The following is a 13,883-nucleotide window of genomic DNA, read 5'->3' as shown; positions in this document are numbered from 1 at the left end:
ATTAGAACAATACTTACAACTCTGCTAGATGCTGGGGATATGGCAGTGAAAATCAAAGACATAGTTCTTAAGCACACATCACTTGGAGTCTAGAAGGGAAAACGGATAAATCATCTAGGTGTGAGTCATCAGAAAAGACTTCTCAAAGGAAGTGACACTTACACTGAGACCTCAAGGGAAAGCAGGAATTTTCCAAAGGAAGAGTGGTCAAGCAGTGTACCACTTAGAAGGAAAAGAATGTATGAAGGTCCAGAGGTGAGACTGAGCATAGTTAGTTAATGTAACTGAAATTTTCCTGTGTCAGAATGTTGTACTCTGATGCCTGGGAGAGGAGAGGAGAAATCTTGCAAGTCAGGTTATGAAATTTTTACTTTATTCTAAGAAAAATATGGAGCTACTGAAAGTTTTTAAAGAAGGAAGAGAAAATGAGCAGATGTGTTATAGAAAATACATTCTGGCTGCTGGATGTTGAATGAGTCAAGAAGAGAAGAAAAGGACAGAGTAGGAGACGGCTTCTGGAACCCAGATGTGAGTTTATGGTGGCCTAGATTTGTGTGGTGGCAAGTATGAATGTAAATCGTGAGATGGAGAAACAGCTGAGATAAAATGATAGGAATCCTAATTAAATGTGAATGTGTTAAGGATGAATCCTGAGTTACTATTTTGAGCAAGTATAAGAATGATGGTATCACTTACTCGATGTCTAAAAGATCTAAAAATCATCCTTCCATAGGACCCAGCAATCCCCTTTCTGGGAATATACCCAGAGGAACTCAAATCATTCTAAAAAAAAGATACCTGCATATACATATTTATTGTAGCACTATTCACAATAGCAAAAACATGGAACCATCCATGTTGTCCAACAAAAAGTGGACTGGATAAAAAAATATGGTACATATACACAATGGAGTATTATGCAACTATAAAAAAGGACAAAATTATGGACTTCACAGCAACTTGGATGCATTTAGGGTCCATCACACTCAGTGATCTATCACAGAAACAAAGAACTGAGTACCGCATGTTCTCACTCATAAGCAGTCCCCGGACATTTATCATAATACCACATGGAAGGGATTGGCAGTAGCACTGCCAAGGGAGCAATGGCACATAACACTATGGGTACCTGATCCCAAACCAGGTGAAGTGAGGACCAATGGGAGGCCCAAACTTCACCTGTATGATGACCACTTATGTACCTAACCCTGAACTGTATCCCACATCTTTAAAATTAAAAAAAAAGAATGATGGTATCATTTACTAAAATAGGAACTACTAAAGGAAAGAATTTGAGGTTAGATATGATAGTTCAATTTTGATATGCTGATCCTGAGCTACCTGTGAGACTTCTAAGTGAAGAGCCACATAGACAGATAAGGAAGTGGGCCCAACACTCAAGAGAAGTATCTGCTTTCAAAATATAGTCTTAGGAATTGTGGAGCTTTAGATGGTAACTGAAGCAATAGGAATAGATGAGACCCAGTGAGGACCAATGGGAGAAAAAGTAGCCTTTGAAGAGCCATAGCCCTGAAGAGCACCAGCATTTAAACAAAGCCATAGGGTGTAGATACTGTAAAGGAGGCTGAGGTAAAAGGTAGGTAGATTTCAGTCACATAAGGGTCACAAGAAGGAGGGTTTCAAGAAGTGGCCAACATTGTTTAGCACTACCAAGAGCCTAAGTAAGATAAAAACCCAGAGGGTCACAACAGCTCTAGCAATAAAGTCGGTGTTGATAATCTTCTGTTTGCCCTCATCTTTCTTCATCTGGCTCCGTGATCCAGAAGTTGGACCAGTGTGGAAGCCTCAGTGAACTCTACTGTGTTCTATCTTCTGTTGGAGTGAGACCAACAGTGAGCTCTGGCAGAAGATGACAGGGAGGGAAAGAGAGAGGAGAGTGAGTGGGAATATTTATTCCCTCCAGATTCTCCTCTGTGGTTTTGCGTCAGGCTGTGGGTCTCTGTACTTACATATTTTCTGTCAGCTTATCCACTTTAGGCTGGGATAGGAAATAGCTTTCTATAGTTATTAGCGCTGGAGTATTGCACTATCCCTTGAGAGTTCTCTATATGCTATGGTCTTTGATAATCTTTGTATTAAATTCTCCACAATCTATAATACTCAGTGATCTATCACAGAAACAAAGAACTGAGTACCACACATGTTCTCACTCATAAGCAGACCCTGAACATTTACCATAATACTATAAGAAAGGGATTGGCAGTAGTGGGATACTGCTGGGGTGGTGGTGGGGGGGGTTGGGATAAAACATCAATAAGCGTACATGATCTCAAATGAGGCCAAGTGGGAACCAAAGGGAAGCCCAAATTTTACCCGTACAATGTCCACTTGTGTACCTACTCCTGAATTGTACCCAACATTTTAAAAATAAAATATTAATGAAAATAAAATAAAATTATCCTCAAATTATCCCAACTCGAATGTCCCCTCTCTTTTCTGTGAGGATCTTGACAGATAACAGTCACTTATGACTTTGGCCAGTGTCCTTTCATGTGTGATAAAGGTGGAACCAAATTATAGATGGATCAAGGGGTATATAAGAGGTGAGGAAATGGAAATAGCAAGTCCACTGTTCTTTCAAAGAAGTTAGTTAAGAGCTGGGCTCGGTGGCTCAGCCTGTAATCCCGCGCCTTGGGAGGCTGAGGTGAGTGGATTGCCTGAGCCCGTGGGTTCGAGACCTGCCTGGGCAACTTGGTGAGACCTCATCTCTACAATAAATCAAAAAATTAGCCGGGTGTGGTAGCACGCGCCTGTAGTTCCAGCTACTTGGAAGGCTGAGGCGGAAGGATCGCCAGAGCCCAGCAGGTCAAGGCTGCGGTGGCGGGGTGCTGCCACTGCACTCCAGTCTGGGTGACAGAGTGAGACTCCAACTCAAAAAAAAAAAAAAGTTAGTTAAGGACACAGAGAGAAGAGGTAACATCAATAAAGAAACATTTACAGATGTTCTATGTATGTTTTCCTTTTTATGTTGGGAAAACTCGATCATTTCATTATTTGTAAGAATAATTCAGTAGAGAAAGAGATTGAGGACACAGTAGAATTGGAGGCTAGCAACAAGTGCATGGTCCCCCAAGAAGGTAAGAGAAAAAGGAATCTTTCTATCCAAAAGGCTGGTCTTAGATAGAAGAGGTCCTATTTCATGGCACAGGAAGAAAGTACATTTGGCATGCAAGGAAATCTGTAATCTGAATGGGAGAACAGGGCTATTCTACTTTGATGGTTTCTTTTTTCCTTGTGAACTAAAAGCAAGGTCAAAGGTCAGGGGCATTGGTTCATACCTGTAATCCTAGTATTTTGGGAGACCAAGGCAAGAGGATTGCCTGAGCCCAGGGTTTTGATATCAGCCTAGGCAACTTGGCAAGGCTTCGTCTCTACAATAAATAAATAAAAATTAGCTGGGCATGGTGGTGTGTACCTGTGGTTCTAGCTACTTGGAAGGCTGAGGTAGAAGGGTCACTTGAGCCCAGCAGGTCCAGGCTGCAGTGGCCACTGCACTCCTGCCTGGGAGACTCCAACTCAAAAAAAAATTTAAAAATAATAAAAGCAAGGTCACCAGATGAAAGCAAGAATGAGTGATGGGGTTGGAAGTTTAGGAATAAAAAACATTTCTAAATATTTTAGGGAAAATACTGTACTGTCAGAGTTCTGAGAATCTATGTTGAGTTTAAAAATCATGCATTTAGACTGGTGCCTAACTGCAAGTTTGAAATTTCTCCAGAGTCACAGGAAGTGTGGGCATTATTTCAGAAAAGGTGAAGAATTAGATTGAGCCAAGGTTGGGTTTTTCCAAATACAAATGGAACAAAAGACAGTAGGTTCTTCTGAGGGTCAGGGAATTAAAAAGTATTTGAAATGATGGAAGATGGAATTTAATTCACATAGGGAAGGTAGTGATAGGGAGAGAAGACTAAATTTTAGTTATTAAATGTCCTGAAAGGCTGAAGACAGATGGGATGAGACTAGTAGCATGAAAACTGGGGATCAGAGAGTTGAATGCCCAAATTTAACACTTCGGTATAGTTCTTCTGAATACTTGCAAGACCCAGGATGAAGCTATGATGATGGGTGGCTGAAGTAGAGAAAAAGGAAAGGGCATTGGACATATATTGATGAGCAACCCAAGGGGTCACTCAAGTGATGTCTTCCTTCAAGACATTCTCAAGTGATATCTTCTTCATATACTCTGAACCCAATTCTTTTTCAGTGCATATTCTTTATAATTGATTCCATATAAGTCAGTTATCAAGTTGTGATAAATCACAAATATGAATAGTACTATTTAAATATGAGAAGGTATTCTTTAGTGCACAATTCAGTTCCAGTTTTTTGAGTCATCTCAAACCTTTACTTAAACATAATAACTTGAAACATATATTTTCAGAAACAGAAGGCAGGTGGGTTTCTTAAACTAGCAGGGCTGCCTAGACAACTTCCTCATTTGGTTTTCTAATTATAAAGCACAGAAGGAAGGTTTGGACTGAAGTTTTAATTTACCAGGGCTATACAGGATTCATTTCCTACATGCAATCCAGTATTTGGCAGTTGTTAAATATTTGCTTTAACCATGAATTTATTTTGAGTACAACACAATTATACCTACTATCTCTGCATGGCTCTTTTAGGAATTGGCATACATTCATAATATTTAACTAGAACAATGAAGGATTTAAAAATAGAAAATGCACACATTTTACTGTTCTCCCTTGGAAGCACATAAGCTTTGACAGAAAGTGGAATAAAAGTGGTTGTGTAAAGAGCTTCAATGTAATTAAAAAAAAAAAACCCTTTTATTTTTATTAGCTTTAAATATATTTAGCTCTTCAGCAAGATCTCTTAGAAACACACACTCAAATTCAATAATGGGTATCAGGCCTATGATAATGGGCCCTAATTTTTCCCCTTTGTAATCATAATAATTTATTTATTTATTTATTTTTGAGTTGGAGTCTCACTCTGTCACCCAGACTGGAGTGCAGTGGCCGCTCCCAGCCACCGCAGCCTCGACCTACCGGGTTCCGGCCATCCTTCCGCCTCAGCCTTCCAAGTAGCCAGAATTACAGGCATGCGCTACCATGACCGGCTGATTTTTTTTTTATTTATTGTACAGATGAGGTCTTGCTGCCCCGGCAGGTCTCGAACCCGTGGGCTCAGGCAATCCACTCATCTCAGCCTCCCAAAGGTGCGGGATTACAGGCTGAACCACCGAGCCCGGCTCATAATAATTTATTATACAAATAATGATAACACTGATTCACACATCTTTCAATTTATAAACACAAACACAATATTTATATATATGCAGTTTGTATATGTGTAGATAGATAGGGCTCATTCATACACACACACACACACACACACACACACACACACACATATACTTATTCTGGTCTTGGTGTATGAAAGTGACATTATCAACACTTGTTGAAAAGCTGTGTGTATTATGTTAAATTGGAAGCATTCTCTAGCTCAGTTTCTTTTGTTACTAATGAATAATTTTGAAATAAGGATACAATATACGGTGGGTTTCTGGCTGAAAATAAAGATAGTATGTTTTGGTGCCAAGTGAATAAATATGTTCAGTCAAATAAACATGAACTTGGTCTCATTAACTTCATGATATAAATTAACTGAGACAATCATTAATTCATTCATGAAACATTTACTAAATGCCCACTATGTGTTAATCACTGAAGATGAATAAGATACTGATTTTGCCCAATATGGATTGGGTTTGTAAATGATCTAATTACATTTAATTTTCTGTATATTAGCTATGGAGATGATGTATATTCATATTGGAAATATTTTTTACAAACCAGTTAATGTTGTTTCTAAGAACTTTCAAGTCTCAGTCGTTTTTAGCTACAATTTACACTGATTCTCGTACATCACTCCTATTAACTTTATGAAAAGTAAAATCTTTGTATGTTGGCCTTTTTAATGACATAAAGCATATTTTAATATTTACGTAATTATCTGTGCATTCTTCAGAGTTTTACAGATTGTTATTGCATTTTACAGCATTTCTTTTGATCCTAGGAAAAACTAATATTTGCAGTTAACAATAAACACTATGCTGGGCTCGGTGGCTCAGCCTGTAATCCCGCGCTTTGGGAGGTTGAGGTGAGTGAATTGCCTGAGCCCGTGGGTTTGAGACCCACCTGGGAAACTTGGTGAGACCTCATCTATACAATAAGTCAAAAATATTAACCGGGCGTGGTAGCGTGCGCCTGTAGTTCCAGCTACTTGAAAGGCTGAGGCAGAAGAATCGCTGGAGCCCAGCAGGTGGAGGCTGCAGTGGCCGGGAGCGGCCACTGCACTCCAGTCTGGGCTACAGAGTGAGACTCCAACTAAAATAAATAAATAAATAAATAAAAATAAACATTATAATATAAGTGTAAACTTTCATGTCACTATGTATATAAACTGACTTTTAGAAGAATTAGAAGAAAAATACTGATATTCCTATTATAAGGTTTTATCTTGATTCATATATATTTTTCCCCTTAATTGTTACAGATTATGGATGCTATAGATGTGACCAAACACTTAGTGTTAAACATCTAAAAATAATTCAAGCATGATTATTTGCTTTCTTTCCTTTTATAATCTATAACAATCATCTATACTTGTCAATAATCTTCTGCAATGACAGATTTTCTGACTATGTAGGCACTATTAGAAAAGTCAGAAAATAATATTCTTATCTTAAAAAAATTCATTCAAGCTCGAATTTAGATTACAATATATTTAAAGAATATTTTAAATATGTAAGGACTACTCATGCTAGTTAGTTTTAATTATCTTGTTTGTTATGCTAATAAGTTTATCAAATACTTGTCTAATTAAAGAATAAATGATAACCTTTTAAAATTTTATTTTATTTGTTTACAAATTATGATTGTATATGATTATGGGAAACATAGTAATGTTATGATATGTTTTTACAATGTGGAATGATAGAATCAAGCTAGTTAACATACCCTTCACCTTAAACACGTAACATTTCTTCCTCCTGTCTAATTGCAACTTTATACCTTTTGACCAACAACTTCTCATTCCCCCACCCCCAGCCTCTAATGACCATCAATGTACTCGCTAATTCTGAGTTCAGTTTTAAATTTCCTATATGAGTGAGATCATATGATATTCATCTCTCTGTGACTGACTTATTTTGCTTAGTATAAAGTCCTCTGGGTTCACCCGTGTCACAAATAAAAGGATTTCCTTATTTTTAAAGGCTGAATAGTATTCCAAAATGTATATATACGCATTTTCTTTATCCATTCATCTGTCAATGGACACATAGCTATTGTAAAAAATGTTGCAATTAATATGGGAGTGCTTATATCTCTGACATACTGATTTCAAATCCTTAGGATATATACCCAGAAGTAGAATTGGTAAATCATATGGTAATTCTAATTTTAGTTTCTTGAAAAATTCTTTTGCAAAGTTCCATAATGACTGAACTAATGTTCATTCCTACCAAGAGTTACCAGATTTCCTTTTTCTCGGTTTCCTTACCATCATCTGTTATTTTTTCATCTTTTTGGTAAAAGCCATTCTACCTGACGTAAGATGATATCTCATTGTGGTTTTAATTTGAATCTCCCTAATGATTAGTGATGTTGAGCATTTTTTCAGACATTTATTGGCCATTTGAATGTCTTCTTTTGAGAAATGTTCTACTCAAGTCCTTTGCTTATTTTAAAATCAAATTATTTGTTTTTGTTTTTTAGTTTTGTTTTCTTTTGCTATTGAGTTGTGGGAGTACCTTAAGTATTGTAGATATTAATCTTTACCAGATATATGATTTGCAAATATTTTTTCCCATTCTGTAGGTTGCCTTTTTACTCTATAAATTGTTGTTGTCTGTGCTTTTAGTGCCATATTCAAGAAATCACTGCCAAAAACAAAATCCATAAAGATTTTCCCCTATATTTTCTTTTAGAAGTTTTGTAGCTTTAAGTCTTTTGTTTAATATTTAATCTATTTGGAGTTGATTTTTGTGTGTATCGTGTAAGATAAGCATCGAATTTCATTCTTTTCTTTCATGACTTAACATGTGATCTTTCTTGTAGAATGTTCCATGTGTGCTTGAGAAGAGTGTATACTCTGTTGCTATTTGGTGGAATGTTCCATATTTATTTATTAGGATCATTTGGTCTATAATGTTGTTCAAATCCACTGTTTTCTTACCAATTTTCTATCTGAATGTTCTATGCATTATTAAAAAGGGGATATTGAAGTCTCCTGCTATTATTATATTTATATACATTTTTTCTTCAGTTCTGTCAATGTTTGCATTATGTATACAGGAGTTATGTTATTGGGGGCATACATATTTATAATTGTTATATTTTCCTGGTAAACTGACTCTTTTATCATTATATAATGTCCTTCTTTTACTCTTGTGACAGTTTTTTGACTTAGTCTATCTTGTGTACTATAGGAATAGCACCCCTGTTCTCTTTTGGTTGCAATTTGCATAGAATATCTTGTCCCATCCCTTCACTTTCAGCCTATGTGTGTTGGCTATTTGTTTTTTGGTTTTTTTTTTTAGTTGTTGTCTCACTCTGTAGCTCAGACTGGAATGCAGTGACACACTCGCGGCCGCCGCAGCCTCGACCTGCTGAGCTCTGGCGATCCTTCTGCCTCAGTCTTCCAAGTAGCTGGAACTACAGGCGTGCACTACCAAGCCCGGCCAATTTTTTTGATTTTGTTGTAGAGATGAGGTCTCACCAAGTTGCCCAGGTGGGTCTCAAACCCGCGGGCTCAGGCAATTCACTCAGCTCAGTCTCCCAAAGTGCTGGGATTACAAGCTGAGTCATCGAACCTGGCTATGGTGCCTTAAGTCTAAAGCGAGCCTCTTGTAGATGGTATATAGCTGAATCTTGCTTTTTATCCATTCTGTTAGTCTGTATTTTTTGATTGGGGAGTTTAATCAATTTACATTTAAAGTAAATATTGATAGGGAAGAGCCTATTGTCATTTTGTTAATTATTTTCTGTTTATTTTTTATCTCTTTGTTCCTCTTTCCTCTGCTATCTTAAATTGGTGCTATGATTTAAAATAGGCTAAAATTCTATGAATTCTTTGTCTTCATTTTGGAGAGGTAATGTATACTTTATATTATATAAGTTGAGTATACATATATACATAATCATACATACTAGCTTCATATATTACATATAGTGTATACATACACATTTATATACAAACATATTTAAAGTTTGTATATATAGGTGTGTGTAAACAGCTGGAGACAATTTTGTGTGTGTGTGTGTTAAGAAGATATTTGCATTACATTTATTAGAATTGAAACTTAGTTTAGGATTAAGATTTAACATTTTGTTTTATCTCTAAAATGTGACAACATTCTAGATAATTCTCAATAATCATTTATAATGTGATAAATTGCTATCTACCAATATCATAATGCCTCAATTTATATGTTACATACATTATTTTATATCATAACACTATATTTTAAAAATATATTTATAATAATACATAATATCTTTAAAAATAAATAAAAGAATGACTAGTAAAACAAAGTCATTTGACCTAAGTAGGCTGAAACTTACAATATCCCAAGATAATTGTAATACTGATAACACATGCTCTGTCATGAAGAATTCCATTAAAAAAAGAAAAAACATACAAAAAAATTAATCTAGGAAAAATGATGAAATGGTTGCTTGTCAGATAGTTAATTCAGGTATATTTTAATCAGCTCTTGTCTTCCACTCCTTAATGGTGATGGTAATAGCTGTGTTAGACTAGTGGACACTTATACAGTACTAAGAACTAGTGGCATATCACTGGGGGAAGAGAGTGGAAGTTATGTTTTCCAGTTTTCACCTGTTTCAGTCAACCAATCAATATTTATTCAACAAATATGCCAACTATATCTCAGGTACTTCTCTAGCCAACCATAGAAATAGAAAAAAATAAGATTCTTGCTCTTGTAGAATTGATTTTCTAGTTGTAGGAGCCTATATAAAAGTTAGAAAATCAAAATCAGTAATGCAGCCACTACATTGAATGAATGCATGAATTCTGTTGCTCTATTTATGGTGTGAGTGATTTGTATTCTTCTAAGTAGCCAAATAACTTTTCCTTCTCAGTTGCTGGAAATCTAGAAGCCCAACTCCTCTTAGGATCACTTTTCTCTTATAGATAACCTTCTTTGTTAGTATTTAAAAGGGATTTAGGCTGACACTCTCTTCTGTGGTTATTATCTGGGCAAGGAGTAGCACTCATATATTCTTCACTGTAATACATTCTGGAAGTCCAGACCATTCCCAGTTCAGCTACCTCTTCTTGCTACTCTGTCAAGCAACTGTCTTTTGCCTTCAGGCATTTCTAGGTGCCAGTCTGTGTCTTGTGATTCCAAAAGACATAGGCCTAGATCACTGATGATCTTACCAAAGTCCCTTCAACAGGCACAAAGGAGGGCGACACATTCTTCTCCATCCTTTCTTCTTTAGTATATGTATCAGGAAGGAAGAGCTTATAGGACACTGTTAATTACCTCTGGAAACATAATTTATCATCTCCAGTCCCTCTTCTGACCCTAGAGGCATTCATAGACTATATGTTGGTGGTTAACCAAGAGTTGCAAAACTAGGTTGTCCACCTCCTTTAAAATTCCCACACAGGAAGTCTAGTACTTTAGAATACTAGTTGCAGCATTTATCACCTGCTGGCTTGTGAACTTAGCTAAAACTCAGGTAATGATTGCTGACTTAAGGCCTTGTAACTAGATACATACGATGCAGATAAACAAAATAAGGTGATATGATAAAGTCTTTGGACAGTTTCTTCAGATTGAATTTTCCAGTGGGGGCTTCTATTGACAATAGAAAATGGGCCATGAAAATACCAGGTAAGAAAGTATTCTGAAGAGAATAAACTGCCAGTGAAGTGGGCCTATAACAGGAAAAAAATTACTTGGGACCATGGGATAGACAAAACAGAAAACAAGCCAGTATGGCTAGAGTGTGTAGGTGAGAGGCGAAGAGATTAAATTAGATCATAAATCAGGGGCCATGTTTTGTTGGGCTTTGTAAACCAGAGAAAGAAGTTTTTTAAACTGATGAATTGGAAGGGAGAGGCAAAGAGAAAGAAGAATCAAGGCTAAATACTCAATCACTCACTGAGTCAATGCTAGTCATTATAAAAATGAAGGAAAATAGGAAAGATAGTTCCTGTCCTTCCATGGGAAAGGATTATATAGCTTGGCATCAGGCCAAGAAGAGACTTTTAAGTTTATTCCACTAAACTTTTGCACAGCATATGACTACTGGATTATCAAGTTCAAATATTCACTTTTGGAAAATTAAATAGTGTATCCAGTCATTTAAAATGTTTAAATTCACGTTATTTCCCACACTTTTTCCTTCGCCACAATACCAGCTGTTTGGATTGAACCTGTCTCTTAATGGGCTTGGTTTGCAGCCCAAATTGAGAAGGTAAGGGATTACAAATAGTCCTCTGTGCTTTACAATGACTTAAGCAATGTAATGGTCAAGTGACTTAACAAGGAAAACAGAGACTTTCATTCTAGAATCCTAGGAGTTAGGAGCTCAGATGAGGGTTATATACACCCTCAGAGGATCCATGTTCTCTCTGTGGCTGCACTTCCTGACAGGAAATGTCAGTAAAAAGGTTACAAGTGTCTATCCATATTTGGTATAGTGAGACATTGGCAAAGCCATCAAGGTAAATTTGCATAAAAAATTTTACATGAGGAAATAAAAGAATGATGAGTAGAGAAGAAATCATGAGATTTCAAGGGTTTAAGAAGGAATCTTTATTTCCTGGTAGGTTGTCATGGTGTTCCTGATATAAGAGATGGAAAGCAGAAGTATTAGACATTGACACACTGGAGCATGGTGGTTAATAGCATGAATTCTGGAGCCAAACTTCCTAGGTCAAACCTGGTTCTTCACTGAGAAGTTGTGAGACCAGCAGGTCACTTATGCCTCTGTGCCTCAATTTCTTTCCTATAAATGAGGATTATGATGCTCCAAATGTCCAAGTGTTGTTGAGAATTCATTGAGTACATGTGTGTGGAGCATTTAGAGCATGGGCCACACTGTGGACAAATAACATAATCGTGGATAAGGAATTCTTGGGATCACACAGAAGTGGCTTTCCCCAAGTCAATCTGCTGGGATTAGAACAGTGGACAGGATCCAGGTTCTGCTTTCTCTGACAGTTGTGATCTGTAAAGGTATAGAGGACTAGCTTCTCAGAGATGGTATTTCATCATAAATGAGGTTCACACATGGTAGTGTGATCATAAACCAAAGGATCAAATAAGATTGTATTCACCTAGGAGCAGAGAGGTAGACAGCAAAGGGAAGGAACTACAAGGCAAAACAGTCCTAGGTAGCTTGGTGAAGTTAGCAAGACAGGAGCCAAAAACTTGCTAGAAGAGTCAAATGGGCAGGGAGTAGAGAAGAAAGGGTGTGAGATCATTCAAAACACTGATTACGAGAGATGAAGACAGTGACCATATTAAATAAATATATAAATAGATTGGTAGGTAGGTAGGTAGGTAAGCAGGTAGGTAGGTAGGTAGATATAAACAAAGAAACAAACAATTCTTTTTTCTTTTTTTGTAGAGATGAGATCTTACTCTGTTGCCCAGTCAGGTCTTGAACTCCTAGGCTCAAGCAATGCTCCCACCTTAGCCTCCCCAAGTGCTGGGATTACATGTATGAGCCACCATACCTGGCTCAACAAACTTAATTCTTTTGAGAGCTGTTTGTAATGGAAAGTAATCAGTTTGGGCTCCAGATTTAAATATGGGAGAAAAAAATAAATGATGTGTTAATATTGACAGATTGCTCACTTCAAAAATAAAGTTGCTGGGTATGGTGGCTCAATCCTGTAATCCCAGCACTTTGGGAGGCGGAGGCGAGAGGATTACCTGAGCCCAGGGGTTTGAGACCAGCCTGGGCAATTTGGTGAGACCTTGTCTCTACAATAAATAAAAAAAATTAGTAGGGCATGGTGGCTTATGCCTGTAGTTTCAGGTACTTGGAAGGCTGAAGCGGAAGAATTGCCTGAGTCAAGCAGGTCAAGGCTACGGTGGCCATGAGCATGCCACTGCACTCCAGCCTGGGCAACAGAGTGAGACTCCAACTCAAAAAAAGAAAAAAAAATAGCCGGGTATGGTAGCATGTGCCTGTAGTTCTGGCTACTTGGGAGACTGAGGTGTAAGGCTCACCGGAGCCCAGCAGGCTGACGCTGGAGTGGCCGTGAGTGTGCCATGGCACTCAGCCTGGGCAACAGAGTGAGACTCCAACTAAAAAAAAAATTTATTATAGCGTCACCCACTGAGAGAGAAATGTATTAAGATTTAAAGGGTTGATGTGGAAAAGGGTGTTATCAGTGATGAAAGCTTTCGGTAACCTTCCTTATACCTGAGGCACAGATCAATATGCTGCTCTAAGCATAAGGCTGAGATGGTAAATTTGAAAGAAATGGCTAGAAAATATGTCTAGTTATGCTTGCCACAGCTTTGTGCACTCAAGTTTAAACTGATTCAAGTGCAAAATCTTGGCTGAGGAGCTTTCACAGCTGCTTTTCCATAGAAAGCATCTGCTGCTGGTGCAAGTGAAATACTCATACAAGTTGCCAGTAAGTGGAGTATAGTTCAGGGCAAGGGACAAAACATCAGACTCAGATGGTGGAAAGTAGTAAGCACAATGGAAAATGGTCTTTTAGGTGTCTGAATTGGTACTTTTTTCAAAAGACAAGAGTAGATAAGCATAGATGATAGAAGTATACTATCAGCACTTTGTCTTTTTTTTTTTTTTTTTTTTTTTTTTGAGTTGGGGTCT

The sequence above is a fragment of the Carlito syrichta genome, unplaced genomic scaffold (assembly GCF_000164805.1).
Source record: "Carlito syrichta isolate Samal-C Ts95f unplaced genomic scaffold, Tarsius_syrichta-2.0.1 Scaffold314030, whole genome shotgun sequence".
Taxonomy (NCBI): domain Eukaryota; kingdom Metazoa; phylum Chordata; class Mammalia; order Primates; family Tarsiidae; genus Carlito; species Carlito syrichta.
Note: the sequence above shows the minus strand (reverse complement) of the source record.